Source organism: Myiozetetes cayanensis, unplaced genomic scaffold (assembly GCF_022539395.1).
Source record: "Myiozetetes cayanensis isolate MyiCay16 unplaced genomic scaffold, myiCay2020 scf5-8, whole genome shotgun sequence".
Classification (NCBI taxonomy): Eukaryota; Metazoa; Chordata; class Aves; order Passeriformes; family Tyrannidae; genus Myiozetetes; species Myiozetetes cayanensis.
This window is the reverse complement of record NW_026087742.1, coordinates 96167264-96187055: the sequence shown is the minus strand read 5'-3', so window position 1 is coordinate 96187055 and position 19792 is coordinate 96167264.

Genomic DNA, 19792 nt, shown 5'->3' with positions numbered 1-19792 from the left:
ATAAATTATAATTATACAGAATCTTATATAAATAATGTTTCTATACAACTTTTCTACCTGAATCTTGCTTTACTTTAACCTTGTTTGTGAGAAAGAACTGACTGCACACGTACAAGACATTTGAATGTATTCATGTGAGAGTTTATTCTGTTAATGTTCCCTGTTCGATGGCCACCCAGCTGTCTGACCTTTAAAGAGGAAGAAATTCTTTAGGAAATTATTTAAGAAGGACACTGTAAAGGCAAGGAAAACTGATGAATACAGAGCACAGGAAAACAAAGACTCAAAACTGGTTGTATTTTAGACTTACAGGTCAATTTTTTTTTTTCTTTCTGCACTGTTTCTTTGTGCTTTGTCTCTTTCTAAGATCTAGTTTAGAAAAAGAAAAAAGATATAGCAACACAACTCATATACTATCACAATATAAAAAAAATAGGCATTAAATATTTCCACGCCCCATTGCTATTTTACTCATCGTTCTGTTCATGTACTCAGATGTCTCCTTGTGATAAGAGTGTGCTTGAGAGCCACTTAAATTTTCTGCTTCTGAGCCATGAATTTCCCACTATCTCTGACTGTCATGTGTTTGGCTGGAGCAAGAGAAGGACTCAGGTGATGTAGGAATTCACTGAGGCAGCAGCAGCTTATGGCACACAGGATAGTTGAGATTTTGAGCATGGTTAGGCACTATAGTACAGCCCTGAGGCTGTGATAGATAAAGTGGAGCCACGTTACAGTTCCCAAAACTTTCTGGTATGACTTGAGGCTCAGTGCAGCTTTGTTGTCAGAGCCCTTACCTAGTTTTTCAGGCAGGTTTTGCTGCACGGTGAGCTCTGTGCTGTCATAACTGTATTACTTGCAGCATCCATCACTCCTATTTTAATGTTAGGGTGGATTGGGACAGGTAATGGCATCTTCACAGTTGCCTCAGTTTGAAAATAGAAGAGCAACAGAGAGACATAATGGGTAAGATGGTGCTTTTTTTACTTTGGGTCATTTACCTGTAGGATACAAGCCTGAAAATGTGTACCCCAAAACTGAGTATCTCTTCTTACCCAAGACTGGGAAAATTAAGTTCTAGGGCCACAGATTGTGAGGGAGATACAGAGGAAACCCACTACTCTGAAAAAAAATCCTAGGAAAAAAAGTAGTATGCTGAAGACTTTTTGTGTGACACCTTTACTTCTCCAGACTGGGACAACTGATTTCCATTTCTGCACCCCATAACATCATGAAATCTGAGGTGCCTCCTTCTAGGTGCAACACTTTCTGTCCCAGACCTACTCAGAAAATCTGAGATGAGTTCATACTAGACATCTAGTGGTACCATTCTTGCACTGATTTCCTTTGCAATTCAGAACAGTAACTTAGGAACCAAAGTTATAAATGGAACATAAACTAAAGATGTCAGTTTTAAAAAAAAAGTCAAAATCCAATTGGCTTGATATGTTCATCTCTTTAAAAATAAAAAGTATCAGTGGCAGAAGAATATGACCACTGGTATTAGATGAATTTGGACTTCTTTGAATAATGCTGGACTATCTTAAAAACATTACAGTTAAAATAGTTAAAATTCAAGATTTCTATTCTCTGTTTAACTAATAATAATATGTTACATTTATCCTGGCATATTCAGAATATGGGCATTCCAGAACAGGAGAAACCATAATTTTTTTCCCAGCTGATGACTTCGCATTGAACTTACCTAACATACTGTCAGAAAGTGTAAGTTTGCTAGGAGTCATTTGATTGATTTGGAACTGAAAGATGAAAGGCAGAAAGGACTTATTTATGAAGATACCGAAATAATTTTTTAAATAAAAATGAAGAAACACAAGGACACTGGGTGGTACAAAGTAAACATGATGGAGGAAAATGAGGAATCAGAAAATATAATATAGGTTATATATATAAAGAATTTCCATATGAAGAAAAATCTTCCTTCCCATTAATAATAAGCCTAAGTGTTTGTCCCCAAAGACATTTACTGAAAGTGCTGCTGAAGAATTAAAGAAAAAAATAAAAATATTTGAGATATATGATAGGGACGTGCCAAAGAGACATGAGCTCGGTCAAAAACATGAGTCTTTTTTATAGCTATCATTCACAGTCCAAACTGACAGACTTGTGTTTACCTCTTTCTTTCTCAACATGGTAATAACTTTTATTTCTTTCCTGCCATACCTTTCTTGCAGATTACTTTTCTCTCCAGATACTTACATTTAATGAAACATCTCTTAGGTTTCTCTTTCGCCTACATCTATTTTCCTTCTGTTGACAAAGACGCTACTGCTGTTTTTACAGTAGCTTTATGATTATTACTCACTGGAAGCTTTTGTGAGGCAACAAACTGTATAGGAATTTATGATTTTTTGGAACACTTTTCACTAGAAAGCTGTTGTGTCCTAAACAAGTAAGAAACGAAAGACTTTTTCCATGATATGGAGATGTACGCTGCACATTTTAGAAGTCTATTGTCTTTAATGCCTTTTTCCAGTTTCATCTCTCTAGGCAGTAGAACTACATTTTTCTCCTTTCTACTCCTGTTTTCATTCTTCTCACCCTTTTGCTCTCCCCACTTCTTTCTTCCAGTCAGTTTTTTCCTCCTGCAATACTTCTCAGCAAAGTTCAGTGCATTGCATCATTTAGCCAGAAACCAGGTTAAGATGACAATGCCAGGCAGTTGCTCGTATCCTCTTGTGAAAAGCTTTTTCTTAACTCCTTATCTCTTTGAGCACTGGCTATGATTTCTTCTCAACTGGCTTTCTGACCCTCTTCTTTGATTGGTCCTTTTACACTCTGCTTAGGTCACATAAATTGATTCCACCAGAGAAACTTATCCTGTTTTCCTGCTTCTTAGTTCCTTGCCCCAAACTTCTACTGCAAATGAAATCTGTCTGATTTACAGTGTTTTTCACTTCCTTGTTACTTTCCCTTTTTCTTCTCACCTGAAAAATTTCTGTGAGAAAGGAACTGATGATGAAACAACTTCAATATGTTCTGAAAATCATGCATATCTGAAATTTCCGGTGAAAGCCTCAAAATCTCAAAGTAGATTTAAAATCTTCCCCCAAAGCCTTGGCTGTCTATTAGTAAAGACTGAGTTATTCAAGTGATTTTTGTGAATGTATTTTCAGGAATATAAAACCAAAATAAAATTTCAACTTCTATTAAAACATTAGGAAAAGAAAAATACATTTAAGAAAAATCATACTGGCTTTGGTAGATGAAATAGACTTGCTTTTCTTTACTAACTGTGACTAAAGACTGTTTTAAACTGATTATGTTATTCTGGCTGGTAGAATGTGTGTGAAACATAAAGTGTTTTAGACAAGATTCAGGTTGTAAATTGACTGAATATTAACCTGTTTAAAGCCTGAAAACTTCAAAGGCTCTAAGAAAAAAACAAGTATCCTGTACTATTGCCAGAGAATAACTCACTGAAGCCTTTCAAATCTCAGAACACTTAAAGTTTCTCAATTCTTTCTATTTATTACTTGTACTTTTACATGCATTTCTGAAAATAATAAATGTTGTTAGTGGACCACAGCTTAGTAGTTACACACCTTGGTTTCTTGTAATAAGAAAAAAAACCCCATTTTTTTATATAAACAGACACTTTCAAAAAGGCTAAAATACGATGTTGGGAAATTATTCCTCCTCAGAAACTTTTATTAAGTTTTCATGCCCTTACATGTCATAAAGAAAATACAGACTTTTCATTGTTAGTTTTTATGTTAGAACCTTGAGAGGAGAAATCAATGACCTTTCTGGGATATAGTGTTAAATGGAAGGTAATACTTGGCTTTTTCAGGGATGAATAATGACCCTCTTCACAATAGTGCAATAGGTGCCAGACTCCTACACAACAATCATCATCCTAAATTTGAAATAAATTTTTATCAAAAACAGCAGTGTCTCTATGGCTGCAAAGGTGAGGCTGGATTAGGTCTCATTGCAAGATGAATGCAGATGTTTTTATATTCCTTCTCTTAAAGTCCAATAGTAATACCTTTATGATGCATAAACTCATTGGGTTGATGGACTCTACAAATAAAAAAAAATTTCCTACATGAGCTTCAATTCATTTGGGTTAACCTCTTCTTATTACAATAACCTGAAACAAATGACAGATTGGTAGGAATAGTAGTCTAGACCTCAGGGTTACTGACATATAAATCCCTTTTATATTGTCTGAACAAGTATACTGGATTTGTGACTGATAACTGACTGCTGTGGATTAATTTCTTAGTTGAAAATGTGTCCAGACTCCAGTTTTATGGTTGAAAAGTTCATTATACAGCACAAAACCAATTCCTCTTGTCTGTGCTTTTTTTAACTTTCAAGTGATGGAAGAGTTTGACATCTTTTGGGTACCAGAATGTGTGTACCTGATCTGTTATGTTGCCAAAAAATCATAACACACACTGGGTCTGCATCATAGAATCATAGAACTGTTTAGGTTGGAAAGGGCAAGGAGTCTTTGAGTCCAACCTTTAACCTAACACTGCCAAGACCACCACTAAGCCATGTCCCTAGAGCCACATCTATGCATCTTTTAAATACATTCAGGGTTGGTGATTTCACCACTACACTGGGAATCCTGGTCCACAACTTGCCAACCCTTTTGATGAAGAAATTTTTCCTAATACCCATTCTGAATGTCTCCTGATAAAACTTGAGACCATTTTGACTCATCTCTTGTTACTTGGAAATAACAAGAAAATATTTGCCCCCTAGATTTGGATGGTTTTAGTATTACTTAATTTTTGGGGGACATTACTTAATTTGTTCTGAGGGACACATATTTAAAACAGAGAAGACAGCTTTGTGAAAACAAAGTGTGTTTTTTTTTTCACTTGGGCTGTCTACTGTTCTTTTCAATGATACAAATATTGGTGTATACCTGATATAAATACTTTCTTTGGTGAAAAGGAAGAACTCAGGCCCCAGATTCCAAATTCTGGATCATACTTGCAATTTTAATGATCTGTTTAAGTTTAAAAATGCACACATGAATTCTGAAGGCTTAATGATGACACACTTCTTAAATTGAAGCATATATTTTTATTTGTAATTCATTGGCTCTGGGCTGAAGTATCAGGCTTCATAAGAGAGCATTAGTTCCACAAATTGTCCAAGCATCTGTATTCTGCCAATAGAATTCCAAACAATCTGTGTTCTACTAAAAAAACAATAAAAAGAAGAAGTACAGAAAAAGCTACCTGAATGTTCAACTCACTTAAAAAGAGAACTTTGAGCATATAGCTGTGCAACCATGACCTCTGAAGCCTTTTTTCTGTCAGCATTGCCCCTTACTTTGCTGTCATTCACCTCCCTTCTCTGTAGTAGGGAAACATTTCTCAATGGAATGATAAGTAATTGCCATTGCTCATGAAGTGGCGTTGAGGTGATTTATGTTGCAGGATAACCAGATGCACATTTCCCATTTTTTAATCTGGAGCATAATCAGTTTTCATTGATGGATAAATAAAATCTCTGGGGCTCCTGGAACCTGACTTAGAAGAGGGTAGAGATAATTCTGGTCTTAGTGCCAAACTAATGACATCTTTTCCAGGTGATAGTATTAGAAAATAGGAAATATATTGGGGTGTGTTTATTTGTTTGTTTGTTTGTAGATACTGAAAAATGCTGTCCTAGGCTCAGGCAACTTTAATATTTGATTTCACCATGAGAGAAAACTCAATTGTTTAATTTCTATTGTTGAAGAATGACATGGCCTCAATTATGCTTTATTTACAAAACTCCATTTCCAGAGATCAAAACTACACTTTGAGAGAAATATGGCTTCAATTTTTTCCTTGGATGGAGTGGTTTTATCAACATGCAGAATTTCTTGTAAAATATATCCTAGAGACAATATACAAAAAAAAGTTTAATAATTTTCTAAGTGCTCCCTCTGATCCATATATTTCCTGCAGAGTGTTTTAAGTGCTTCATTGCTGTGACTTTTATGCTAATTCTGATAGTAGAAATTCTACACCTTTGAAAAGTAAAATGGGTAAGTTTAGAGTGAAGGAGGTGGCATTTTGTATTGAAAACCAAAGGAAAAAATTCCGTCCCCTCCAGTGCCATTGCCAATTGGACATTTGACAGGAAATCTGTAAGTTTATATTTTTCTGTTTATTGGAGTACGTTGTGTTCATTCTCTTCCTGCAGTGTTTGCTATTCATTTCTTCTTTATCAGTATGAAACTGTTTATAACTACTTTGCCTTGAGATTTATTGTTTGAGTTGAATTAAATCTATTAATTAAACATTTCAGGGACTTAATTCAGTCTCCAGATTTGCTGTAATAGTTCCTTATGGACTTTGGGAATTCTCAGATAAATTAAATTGTCCTAGCTTTACTGGCTTAATGGAAATTTACAGTTGAATATCTCTACCCCAACAATTGTTACCTTTAACATACAAAGACCAAAATCACTAAGAAAATAGACATTACTTTCACAACTTGATCTGAAAAAGAGAACAAAATGGCATCTGCAGTTGTTTAAGGTTACTCATTTCACATGAGTTTATTTAAGAGTTTGGAGAGAATGGGCTTGGGGAACACATATACATTGCATAAAGTCTGAGATACTTAAGAAGTTTAAGCAAGTTGTTAATTACTGGGATTCTTGTATGGTACACTCCTGCCTTCTAAGTGCTCATTTCCATCAATAATGTAGTTTTAGTTGAGAATGTCTTATCTATTGACTAAGGACTTGTGTTGCACTGTTATTTTGTATTTTCTTAAAATAGAAAAAAATTTGAAATATAAGCATGTGAGTTGTTTGTAGTGTATAGAAAACTAGACCAAGTGAGATGAAGCTGATCAAGTATGTAAACATATTCCAGCTTTGAATAAACTAGAACTTGATTTCATGGCATGTAGATTAAATATTGTTTTTCCATCAAAAACAGTCTTTAAGATTTTCTTTCCATACTTATCTTTCATCATACCAAGCCACAGTACTGCTGGAGAGCCAGACAGAAAATTAAACTGAGGTCTTGAACATATGATTAAATAAGAGCTGGTTTTCTTGGCAATGAAAACCTAATTTGTTAGTTCATATATATGTAATCTGAAGTAGCAAATTAAAATAATATTGTAATATTTTTATTTGATATCACAGTGTAAATAGGAAATATGATATTTGTTGCTTTGTTAGAAAGCACTGTTAAAAACTTGTTAGAAAAATCACAGCATAAAATAAAGGAATTAAACTCAATGGAAGAAAACCTCTTGGAATATATAATTTAAATCATCTGAACACACAGAGCTAAAATAAATCAGATAAATCATGACTTACAAATAAGGGTTTCTCTCAGTAGGCTTTCAAGTCAGCTAGATTTAAAGCTTGGGAGAAGGCAACTATATTGCAGATGCCTAAAACAAATTTGGAGGAATCCAGCTACATTAGAGAAATGCATCAGAAGCTTTCATTCTGTAGCAGAAGTTTACACTGTTTTGTGGATTATTTTTCTCCTGTTATATCATGGCTTGTTGCTATTTCAAGTAGCACATAGCAAAGTGATTTTTAGAAAACGTATTAAATGTTCATTTCCGTTTTCAATACCAGTACCTCAAAGAACAGAACGTGATCATCAGTGGCTGCCTTAGCTCATGGACTTATCAGCTGGTCAGGTCTCTGCTATCTGTGCAAAGGACATGTTTCAGCAAAATGCAAATTAACCAAGATGAAAAAAAAAAAAAAAGACATTTCACACGTATAAAAATTACTTAAAGTGAAAACATAATCTGTGGGACAACAGCTGAAGGAGAACAGATGATATTTGGTTGCTTACCCATATATCTCCTTCCCATGGACTATGTAAGAACAAACTCTATTGGAAAATTACAGTATTTGTAATAATGTACACACAAAGATGCAGGCCACGCTGTTTCAGGACAATCTTTTATCTCTGACCATTCTATCATGATATGGTATTCCTATCTGCTTTTATTATTGTACTACTGCTACCATTAAGTTTTGTATTATTCTGATCCCACAGACATTTATTCTTTGTGTTATGATTCACTTCACAGATGTCAGTTGGCTGGTCTTTTCAGTTAGCTCCCTTCAAAGATGAATTTCATCAGCATATTTAAAAATAAAATTGATCACAGTGTAGCTTTCTGTTTTTTCGGCAAGTATATTGCAATCAGATGCTTGTATTATAAGTAATGTAATAATCCTGCTGATCATTTACATGAAGGTAAAGAAATTTGCCAAATACTTGCCAAAGCTTTAGGATGTGTGATTATATTGTAAGTTAGAATAAGAATGCCATTTGCCTTCTTCTGAGCTGTAAAATGCTGGATGCTCATTACACTACTTGAAGGACTTTTAAAATATTTTTAATTTTATTTTTGCATAAAACCACTTTCATTAAAACTGATTATAGCTCATTAAAAATATTTGTTTCTGAATGTCTTTCAGAAGTATCTCCTGTAAAAGTCTGAATAGAATGTATAATCAAAACAAACTCCCCCATCCAAATTCCACAGTTTGGAAAGTCCCTCTATGCTTTTCTCCTCCCACACAATGGATTTGAGAGAGAAACAAAAAATCCTTGGCATTTTCTGTTGTCTCTGCTTGTAGTTTCTGGCAGATCCTTCATTGTCATTCACAGAAGTATTCTATTTCCATAATTTTTCAATTTTGTTCACTGTTAATTAATGCAATGTTAGCCAAATGTTATTGTATTTTATATATTCCTGGAAGTTATACTGTTATTAGTCTTTCAGAGTACATATTAAACCACAAAAAAAAAAAGGGAGTGTAACTCTATTTTTAATTAGTTTCAGAGGTGTTTCAGCAAGAAACTACTTAAAATCACTACAGTTATTAATAAAATTTAAATTAACTGTGGTTTCCTAATCTATATAATTTAATATACATTAGAAAATCTCATTTGTTCAAATGAATGATTGTTTGATTTTACAGGATTATTTATTCTAGAGAAGATACATACAGTCCAAAATGCCAGCTAACAGGTCTGCTTTGCATGGATGTCCTTTGAATCTACAGAACTTTTCCCTACTATGGCATTTGACTGTAGTCCCACCTGCCAGAGTCTGCAGTTCCACTGCCCAGGACATTGATTCCCCCTTTCCAAAGACAGAATCGCCCTCAGCCACCCTCACGAGTTCAGCTGGAGATCTTCGTAAGTAACCTGTCTGTGTGGAGCTGCTTCCCTGGCCCACTAAATATCTCTGAACATGTGTGGTCTGTGTAAGAACTGAAGTGAAATGTAGGTGCAATAGTGTTGTTTGAGGATCCTGCTATTCAGGACTCAACATTCTCTGTCCATTGCATCCTCTAACAGATACTTCTAAACTGTTGTGATGGTTTTGCATCTTGTAGGTAGTTTTACATTAACTAGTCTTAGAGGCGTAGTTATCTATTCAAACCTCTACGTTAATGCAGTTTGGCCTTGTTCACATTTGGGCAGACTGTGAACCTGACTTTCATAATGCTCATGTTCAGCTCTTAAGCTGAGTTTAGAGAAACAAAGTATTGCTCCAGTTTTGATGGGGGATTTTTTTGCACTTTGTGGTTTATTTATTTTGTTTATTAACCGGTTTTTATATAAGAGATATTTAGGGTTTGTGGGGAATCAGAGACTTGCTTTATAATTCAGCTTTAAAGAACCTCAGACATAATAGATGAACTGATTGTTGTATCTGTATCTATGTATTTTGTCCTCTTGTTTGTAGAATAAACAAGTGGGGTTTGGATGATTTCTACAGAGCTGTATTATTTAAAACTACAATACATGATTGGGATGTATAAAACTGCTTTCACATAATCACAGAATATGCTGAGTTTGAAGGGGCCCCAGGGATCATCAAGTCCAACCCTTAGCCCTGCACAGAACCATCCCCAAGTCACACCATGCACCTGAGAGTATCATCCAAATGCTTCTTGAACTCTGTGACCTGAACTCAGTGCTGTGACCACTTCCCTGCAGAGCCTGTTCCTGTGCCCAAACACCCTCTGGATGAAGAACTTTTTTCTAATATCCAACCTAAACCTTCCCTGACAGAACTTCAGGCCATTCCCTCGGGTCCTGTCACTGGTCATCACAGAAAAGAGATCAATGCCTGTCACTCCTGTTCCCCTCACAAAGAAGTTGTAACTGCCATGAGGTCTCCCCACAGTCTCCTCCAGGCTGAACTGACCAAGTGACCTCAGCCTTTCCTCATACGGCCTCCCCTCAAGGCCCTTCACCATCTCCCTTGCCCTCCTTAGGACACTCCCTAATGGCTTAATATCTTTCTTATATTGCTGTAAAAAACCCCATGTCTCAGTTCCTGAAGGAACAAATATTTCCTGAAAGGAACAAAAGGAATCCTGCAGCAATCTGTCATTCAAAAGATAGGTCGTGTGTATCCTCCATTAAAGTGTGTGTATTTATGATCTTTATGGAATATTTAATAAAATTTGTTGAATTAACGTGGCCATAGTTTACAGCAGAAATTATTTCTTCTAACTGTTGCAGAAAATTTTCTGTTTGTCTCAAAAAAAAATTAGAATCTGGCTAGCTTACAAGAAACTATTTTGAAATTACCTCCTAATGGTAACAATCCCCAGGTCCACTGTATGTCAAATGTCCAGATTGCTCATAGTCCAAACTATGGAGAACAGTGGAAGTGCAGAAAAATAACTTTCTCCTGACTAAAAATATTTTATACCACAAATACTTCCTTTTCCAACTCTTCACTTTAAAATGTAGATAGGAGAGAGAAATTGATTTTTTTAAAAAGTAGCAATTTCAGTGTATTCTTAGAGAACAGGTAGAGGTTACATAAAGGGCTTAGAAAATACCATCACAGCACCTTATAAGAGAAATGTGTACCTATATTGTCAGGTCTGTGCACAGTCTGACTGATCCTTTGAACTTTTTCCCCCAGAATTTCTCAGCTAGAGAATGAGATTAATTAAAGAGCCAAACCACATAAGCCAGATGGTTGTTTGACTGTGGTGATCCAGTTCAAATTCCTGTCTGGATTTCTGTAATTCCTCATAGCTTGTGTCTGAGCTCACAATCCTTGCAAATATTTCACTAAGCACAGAAACCTGCAGTAGTGTTATTTTCATAGAATTATAGAATCATACAGTGGTTTGAGTTGGAAGGGACCTTAAAGATGATCCAGTTCCAACACCCCTGCCAAAGGCAGATACACCTTCCACTAAATCACTTTGCTTTAAGTCCCATCCAACATGGTATACATGACTTCTCTGGGCAACCTGTTCCAGTGCCTCCCCACCCTCACAGTAAAGAATTACCTCATAACATCTAATCTAAATCTGCTCTCTTTCAGTTTAAAATAATTCCCTCTTCCCTTATCATTATATGCCCTTGTTTTCCGTGAAGTATTGTACCTATTCTCAGACCTTTCCATTCATCTTTGGACCTTCTGTGGAAAGGTTTTGCTTATGACAGAGATTTACTGAGTTTCACAATGGAAATAGCTCTTCTGAAAATTGTGTTTCACAGGAACTGAGCAAACTTTATAAAATCATATGTTTTAAAGGTGAAAACATAGCTGTGTGGGACAGAGCTACCTGATGAACAAATCCTGGGCTCTGAAGTATTACAAGAAGAAAAATAACAGGATATTTTCAGGCTCCACAGCCTCAAAATGAATGTAATATTCACTGTTTTAGTTCATTGCTTCTCTAGGTACAGCTGTGAGTGTGATGGAGTAAAGCACATTTAAAAAAAAAAAAAAGAGATTGAAGAGAGGATAAGAGTAAAGAGAGATGACAATAAAAGTTTAATAAAAATGAAGGGAACAATGGTGAAAGTAAATAGAAAAGAACGATGAAACCCAGAGGAGTTTTATTGACTCTTTGTAGACCAGTACAGAGGAAAATGAGGCATCCTGGCCTGCTTCTGTTATGAAATCACCCTGGCATGTGAATTGAAGATACAGACATATTACAAACTGAGGAACGAGCATGAAAAAACCTTCTTTGTGGTCTAGTGATTACTGTGATCCACCCTGTACTCAAGATTTGTAGTCAATTCTGATATTTAAACTTTCCTCCTTGTGGCAGAGTTGATGCAAAATAGAGATTGTAGGAAGCAGGTAACAAAGACCATCTCTTCTTCAAATAGGAAAGATGCAGAAGATGGAAGGATTATACTGAAACAACAAATAAAGGGCAATTCACAATTTGTTGAGGTAGGAAACCTCAAGTTCACAGCTTGCCCCATCTTTGTTCAAATATGAATTAAACGGGTTTTTAGGTAGATTCCCTGTGGGACTTTTTCCCATAGCACCTCTTCAGACTGAGGAACTCATTCATGCTATCACTTCTATCAGTGAAGCATAAGTAAAGCAATTTTAGCTCCCTGACATTACACTCACTACAAAAAAATTGTAGATTTACAGGCAGGTCTGTTGCAAAATCAAGGAGTTAAACAGAATAATGAGAGTGCTCTTTCACTACCATAGTGCTCTGTGAAGAAAATTATTATCATTACTCACACTTTAGGAACAGTACATTAAGAAAACGTTCAATAGTTAAGAGACTTTCTTAGGGATGAAGATTGAGTAAACTTTATCTGATCAATACATAAAATTCAAGAAATTTTGGCTTTCAGTTCTAGTTTCCAATTTCAACATGAGATAAATACAGTGTCTACTATTCTGTGTAGATAGCCAAATGAAGAGATGTTGTGTATTTATTAATGAGATACATTTAAAGTTCCATACCACCATTCCAGCAAAACAGCAGAATACCATCAGTTTCCTTAACAGTTTTATTATATTCTAGAAACACAAGGTTTAGTCTTCAAAGGTGAAAATAAACTAACTGTACTCTGAATAGTCCAAGGGATGAGATAGATTCATAGAAAAATAAACAGTAATTTAACAACCTTGTCTGGTCTTGTGTGAAAGAGCTACAGTATTTGGATATGTCTGGGCAAGATGCCGCCTTATAACTATGTATGAGAAAACCACATATTTCAGCTTAATTCATGCAGCACTAATACCTCCTTTTACAATATTGCATTTTCCACTGCATCAAAATGTTCACTTCTAAACCAGAGAAATATAAATGATTTTTTATCAGAGACAAAGTAATGATATGTGCTTAGTTCTAGATATTGTAAGTCATGAGGGTTCTCTGAATCAAGGGCCAAAGAGGTAAATAAGGTCTTAGAAGATGAAATGCCTAAATGAACACAAAAGAAACACAAACTGTATGATCCTGTAACATTCAGGGTTTGTAGCATTTGAAAAATTAGTCACTTTCAGGAAGGAAATAAATTTGCCTTTTTTTCCCACTTCAAAACTCTGTAATGCTTGCAGATGGTGACACAATAAATGGAAATCCAATCATGTTCTGACCTGTACTATCCTGTAATTTTGTTGGGACATATTTTATTGTGCCAAGAAAAACTGTTTATGGTCACTGGTATTTATATTGGATTTACACTCATCGCTGATTCAAAGCTATCCAAGAGCTGGGGACATCAGTCTCTTATCATACAAGGTAAGTCACCCATTTGCCAAAGATGTGGGATGAGATTTCATGAGTGAAGCATCATGAGAAATGGTGTCAGACAGAAACCGTGAGATATCTGTAGCTGTGCATTGATTATACTGTGATAAGAAAATATCCAACATATTAAAGCAAGATCAGTAATGTTGCTAATACTTGCTGGAGAATCACATTACATCTGCAAGTGGAAAATATTCACAACAAGATAAGAGGTTCAAGCAATATTCCGCAGATCTTTACAACTATAAAAAGGAAGAGTAACAATTTAATTTATAAACTTCTAATGACAGGATGTTTACTCACAGAGGTAAACAAATATAACAACTATTACTTTATCCTAGTATCCCTGAATTAGCCTATGTTAGCAAGGAGTTAGAAGTATGTGCAATCTTGCAGAGCTATACACCTCTTCTCAAACCCATGCATTAATCTTTATAATTAATAAAAGAAGGATGATTCAAAGGAACAAAAGTCAAGAACCTTTGTGCCTGAAGACAAATGGCAGACCAAGAGGTATACACACAAATTATACCTCATAGCTATTTCCATTCTCTGATTAACATCTATAAAAACTTGATTTGAATATCAGAACATTAAAATGAAAGTCCTTTCAGTTATGTTATAGGAGCTCAAACAAGGGTTGTTACAATGATCCACTCCATCTTTGCAATCCATGATCTTATTAACATTGCTGTAGAAGTGTGAAAAACTTCACTTTCAGGGAATCACAGGATCACAGAATGGGTGAGGTTGGTGGGTCACCTGGTCCAATCTCCCTGCTCAAGTAGGGTCATCGTAGAGGGCATGGCACAGGATTGCATCCAGACGGTTCTTGAATATCTCTACTGAGGGAGACTCCACAACCTGTCTGGGCAATCTGTTCCAGTGTTTGATCAGCCCCACACAGTAAAGTTCTTCCTCATGTTCAGATGGAACTTCCTGTGCATCAGTTTCTGTCCACTGTCTCTTGTCCTATTGTTTGGCACCCCTGAGAAGAGCCTGGCTCCATCCTCTTGAAACCTGCCCTCTCCCTTTAGATACTTATAGACATTGATGAGGTTCCCTCTCAGTCTCTTCTTGAGTATGAAAAGGCCCAGCTCCCTCAGCCTTTCCTCACAAGAGAGATGTTCCAGTCTCTTAATCACCTTTGTTGACCTCCCCACCAGACCCACTCAAGAGCTCTATGTCTCTGTTGTTTCTTTGAAAGCATCTAATCTTTAAAGAGAAATGAAATATCATATGAATTAACTAATTTTTTTTTTAGAAACATTTCACTGGTAAGTGGTTAGGAACAAAATTAAGCAGTTATTATACAATTAATTTCTATGGAATATGATTATATATATTATACTATATTGATTATGTATAGATTATGTATAGCCATTTTATTAAATGGCTATAACTGATACTCAAATTTTACAGCGATTCTCAACCAAAGAGGGAAGACATTCCATATTTTGTCATCCTTTTCTATACATGTTGATCACATCAAGAAATCTTTCAAAGGTGAAATAACCCTATTTCACCTAATTCTAGTGCTCTTCCCCTTACTCTTTTCTACCTGTATTCTTAAACCTAAATTTATTTCCTAATATTTTCTGATACTTCAATCTGTTATGATTCTTTAATTCCATAAATTTCTTGCTTTCTATGAAACTTCCAATTACCTAACCGCAAAAAATATAGTAGGAGGTATTGTAGAGGATTATCCACACTGTGCTTAGATATTTGTCATCACTGTGTGTGTAAAACTCACACATTGACATTATCCCTTCCCATGTTCCAATCCCCTGCTATATATTAAATGTATGGGAAAGAGTATTCATTGCATGAAAAGTGGGTAAGGAATTTCATTATCTGAGGTACATGAACTTCCAGGTGTGAGAAACAAAATACATTTTTAATTATATTAGGTGAACTAGAAAATATTTAAGAGAAAACAAATTTAAGCTGACATATTATATTTGATTACTAATGTTGTTAGCATCGTGTTTCAGAAACATCAAGAGCTTTTATGGAAAAATTTCTTATTTGGGGATGTTTTGTTCCATTCAGTGAAAATTACACTCACTGTTAGGCCAATTTTACTTTTTATCCTGTACTAATCTTTTTCTATGCAGCAGTCTCAAATTCTCAGATTTCCCCTCTTTAGCCCATCATTGCTAAAGCTACTACTAATGTCAACTTTGTCATTTACATACCTTTTTGTTGTAATAGTAACATAGAAGTGTTAGATTATACAGCTGTGATATTTAGGTTCAGGTATTGATTCGTACTCAGCATTGATACTGCTACATTAGAAATTTATTCACACAGTGAGACAATAAAAAAAAACATATATGCTCAAGGAATTCTTAATTTTTAAAACTTTGCACTTCCTTCTGAGGTTGATATAATAATTATTTCTGTTAATTTTGATTCAATAGTGAAAATGATGACTTGAATGTCATAACAAAACTATAATTTTATTGGCAGTTGTTTGACAAAAAATGTAAACCTCAAAATTTAAAATGTTTGATAGAATCAAATTCATTAGACACAGCTATATAATTCTGAGTTTGTCCAATATTTCATGCAATCAAATTATTTGTTAAGAAAAGTGACAAGGAGTCTGTAGACATGCTCAAGTCATTATGAGCTATGCTTATACATCTCATCTGCTCCACTTCTGTGACTCACTGGATGTTTATTTACTTCATTTATGAGTTACAATATTTTTATTAAGTTAGGTTTTTCTAATGCATGATGTTTCTCCAGTATCATTACCCATGTAGTGACCAGATCTAAATTTCACTTTTTAATACAAAAAAATTCTGCAGAAAGTAATGGAAAGCAAAATCTATTAAACTTACTTTATTTGACCTTGAAGACATACATACTTATCACATTAATGCACTACAAATAATGTGTTGATTGATGATAAAGAGGGCTCTTATTTGGTGTTGTGGTATACAGCTGAGTCAAGATATGACAATATGATTCCCTGAAACAAATTTTAAAACTCTTATGCAGTGTAAAAAAAAAAATTTAGATAGGTAAAAAGAAGGTGGAAAATAATTACATTAATTCACTAGGATAGCACATCTTGCACTGTATCCCTACTTCAAAGATTTTTTTTATAGTCATAACATTTAAATAACCTCAAAGTAATTGAGTCTAGTGACTCAGATAATTACAAAAACTTTTATTTCAATAAATAATTTAATTTTAATTCTATCTTTAACTAAAAAAAAGAGAAGACTAAACACAGAATTATGAAATGGTTTGTCTAATTGAAAAGATTTGCTTATTTTTCTTTCAAAGTTTTATTAAAATAAATGTTCAGTCCCAAAATAATCAAAATAAATTAAATGTTTCACATTGATTTCAATTAACTGTAGATCAGGTTCAGTATGACTTCATTTAGGAAACTGAGAGGTAATCAAAATAAGCAATCTGAAGCTGAAAATGATACAACTGGGGTAAATTGCAAATTCACCATTTAGTTGAATTGGCAGTTTTAAATCAGAAAGTACGAAATAAAATTAATCCTTTACTACTAGATTTTAAGTAAGCCCAGAGGATGTGAAAAATATTTGGAAGAAGGAAAAATATTAATCAGAGAATGTTATTTAGAAACTATTTTTTAAATATGTAACAGCATTGTGGAAAGTAAAGTTACATATTAATATAAATCCGAATTAAATGCATGCATGTTAAATATAAAATCCTACTGAAACCAAAATACTTATCAGATTAATTGCCACCTATAATCTTTCTGTGCTTTTATCTCTGGAGTAAGGGGTCTTAAAGAAAAAGTACACTGGAGATTTAAAATGAAATCTCAGGATAAACCACAACTTGGCTTTAAGAAGCTTTGAATGTCCTGAGATGCACCGGTCAGATTAGTGAGGTAATTTATCTAACATGACAGAAAGTACTTGATACTGACTCAAAATAATATGATGTTCAAAAAAAAAAACAAAACCAACAATGCTCAGTATTTTAGAAAAATGAAGATATTACAGAGTACTGAAAAACTGTTTTCATAAGATTTCTAAACTTCATGATTTGTCAGAAGTTTTAATTAAAAACTTTGAATTGTAAGTTTTAGCTGTTCCACATATCTAATATTGTTTACAGAACTCCATGTGAGAACAGAATTTCTTGAAGATTAACCTTTCCAAGTGGTCCAGTTTACATTAGTCTACTATGGTTATTCTTAGATATCCTGTTTTTTCCACTGCAACCTTACACTTATATACAAAAGGAGAAGAGTTATGCATAGTGGACTCTGATTATATTTTTTTTCACTAGCAATATCATCTGTTATCCCTGTGCTGTGCATTATGTGGTGCATACATGTAAAAGGAAATGTCATTTTTACTGTTGTACTGATGAACATACCATATCTCACTTTAATTTCAAATTTCTATTTAAAGGTTTGTATGAAATATCAATTCTATTTTCATTTAATTTATAGTAATGTAAGTCAAACTGTAGAACAACTAAGCAATAAGGAAATGAGAGAATTTTAAAAGAGAGCACTACTTGATCACTTGAATTTGGGTAGAGAATGTTTAGATATTTATCCATTTGACGATGATGATGATTATTTACTAGATATTTATCTCACCTATATTGATTTTTTCTTTATAGTCACTTTTAGCTGTGTTAGATGAAGACAACACTAAACACTTTTATTTTCCTTTGTAATTAAAGTATATCAAGTCTGCATTAATTTGATGGTAATATAAATGACTAGATGTCCTGAGGAATCCCAATGAGTCTGGCCCCAATTTTCAACCTTACTTACTACAAATGTGAGCAATAACTCATGATTTCTTTTTACCTAAGGAATTTTATAAAAATAGAGATGCTGATTTATTGAGCAAGAAGCTCTATAGGTGGAAACTATTTTGAAACAAGCTGAAGTAGTTTGGAAAATCTTATCTAAAATAATAGAGGTTGTGACAAATGTGAGCAACTGAACAAAAACCTGGAAAAAACAGGCCATCCATATACCTTTAGTGGGGGCATCATTCAACAGATATTAAGTATTATTTTTCTCCTTGCCATAGAAAGGTTCTACACAGAGAACACAAAAATGAATGAAAAGTAGATAGTCTCAAAACTCAGAAGTGTATAATGAACAGAGGGAAAAAAACATAAATGCTAAGAGGAAATATTTTGTTGGGTGGAAAGGGGAAGATGACAAAAATGAAGGGGGGAAATGGTTGACTACAGTAATTCTGAAATGGGATGTAATAAAATGGAGAGTCACACCATAGAGATTCATATTTTCCTAAGTGATTTGTAGCTTTTTCTAGTGCATGAATACTAAGCAGTCTTTTGGGAACTACCTTAGTCACAAGCCAGTCTGGCAGATTCTGCTCTATGAAAACAGACTTTAAAAAAGAAAAAAAAAAAAATGGTCTCCTGAAATTAAGTTTTGAATGGCAAATAAATCTTAAGAAGTGCCAGGAATCCAGAATACCATTGAAGTCAATATGAGCCTTGTGTATTCAGCAGATTTTTGCTAACTTATGGATTTTAAGACTTTTAGAGACAAGCCTGAAATATTTGGCTAAAGAATTTTCACTCCTCAAATGTTCTACAAAAGGGAGAGGATGGGATTTTCTGAGGTTAGTATAAACCTATAATTCGGAGAGAGTTGCATGCACTGTCAACAGCAAATTTCCAATTGCAGTACTTAAAGTTACAGTGTTGAGAGAATTATTGGCATCTGGTACCTCCAAAGACTAGCAGTCAAATTGCTTAATCAGTTTGACTAGGAGACAATCATTAAAGTTGGGAAGATAATCTGGTGAAGGGACAAGAAGGAAAATTTATAACCTCAGAGTAGTTTTATTTAATTTAGGGAAATATTCTGTTGCTGACCTACCCACACAAAGGGAACAATGAGGTGATTACAGTACACACACAGTAACAAAAAAAGAAATAATTTTACATACATTTCTTTCCTTTCTTTATTTTGCTCAAAAGTAGTCAACTAAAATGAATTTCACATTTTTTCCCTTTCATCAGTGAATACATTCATTCTGTAATCCTGGGAGCAAGGAAGAATAATAGTTGAATTAACTGATTGTCAGATTGATTGATAAATTATGAAGAAAACATTCATAAGAATTATGAATAAATGCTAGAAGATACACACACACATTAAAAAAAAAGGGAATCAACTTTCCCTTACCATATTGAACATATACATTACATATTTAACTCAATAGCAGGAAAGAAAAGCATATGGCAGTAGACTGGGCA